Source organism: Cynoglossus semilaevis, chromosome 13 (assembly GCF_000523025.1).
Source record: "Cynoglossus semilaevis isolate Cse_v1.0 chromosome 13, Cse_v1.0, whole genome shotgun sequence".
In the NCBI taxonomy this organism is placed as follows: Eukaryota; Metazoa; Chordata; class Actinopteri; order Pleuronectiformes; family Cynoglossidae; genus Cynoglossus; species Cynoglossus semilaevis.
The window spans coordinates 230238-231300 of record NC_024319.1 but is presented as its reverse complement, the minus strand read 5'-3'; positions in this window follow the sequence as shown (position 1 = coordinate 231300).

Here is a 1063-nt window from a genome sequence, read left to right as displayed (position 1 = left end):
CGGGGGGGTCTGTGCAAAGTTGTGTCTTTGTGTTTCTCATGGAACTGTGCTTTATTTGCTCATGGTTTTTTCTCTCATTTTGCACACGTTAAATATTTACTACGTCATGACAATATCAACACAAAATCAAGAAAAAGAGTTAGAACTTTATATGAGCACAGAAAGCACACACTACAGTAGATCAATAGATCAATCGATCAATCGATCAATCGATCAATAGATAGATAGATAGATAGGTAGATAGATAGATAGGTAGGTAGGTAGGTAGGTAGGTAGGTAGGTAGGTAGGATAGCCCTTAGTACTGAGAAGCATTGTTATTGACAAAGGTTTATTTCTCTTTTTTAAACTCATTCTGGCTGAAGCGCGTTATGATACAGCAACGTCTGGGAAATCCTCCCTACGTCCCAGTCTCCTATGGCGCCAGGAGCCGTGCAGGTGAAAGCCTGCGCCCCCATGTTTGTACTGTACAAAATATCACTGACTGATAAGGTGTCACCTGACCAGAGGAATAAAGTTGTGATTGTCATACCAGCTTCTTCTTCTTTGTATCTCCACGAATGGCTTCGAAGGACGGTTGTGTGAGTGCAAGAGAAACAGTACTGCAGTACGGCAGTACACGGGCTGCAGTATTTGTAAACTAAACTCCTGTAATCTCTTCTTGACTTTTTGACGTTCACACCGATGGCTCTGTATCATTTGGTAACCCACGGCTGTGTAAAATCTAAGTCAGACGTCAGACGTCAGAGTGTGGCGTTCTCTGGAACTGAAGGTAAGGTCACATGGAACAGGAGGCAACCCAGGCTTGTGATTGGTCACGTGGGCAGTCCGGCCCGTGGATCCCGGTCCACATCAGTCCGCGTCTTATCTGGTCATCAGGACAACAGGACTCATGTCTTCCTGTGTCAGGACGCGGTTGTCGGTTCGAGTCCAAAGACCCTCAGCAGGCACATGTTTCATCCAGAACCATCTGGTCTTCCGGACGATTCTTCACCCTGGACTGCGGTTTAATAAAGACGGGGGTGAGCAGGTCCACTGGTCAGCTGTTCGGCTCAGTTTTGAATG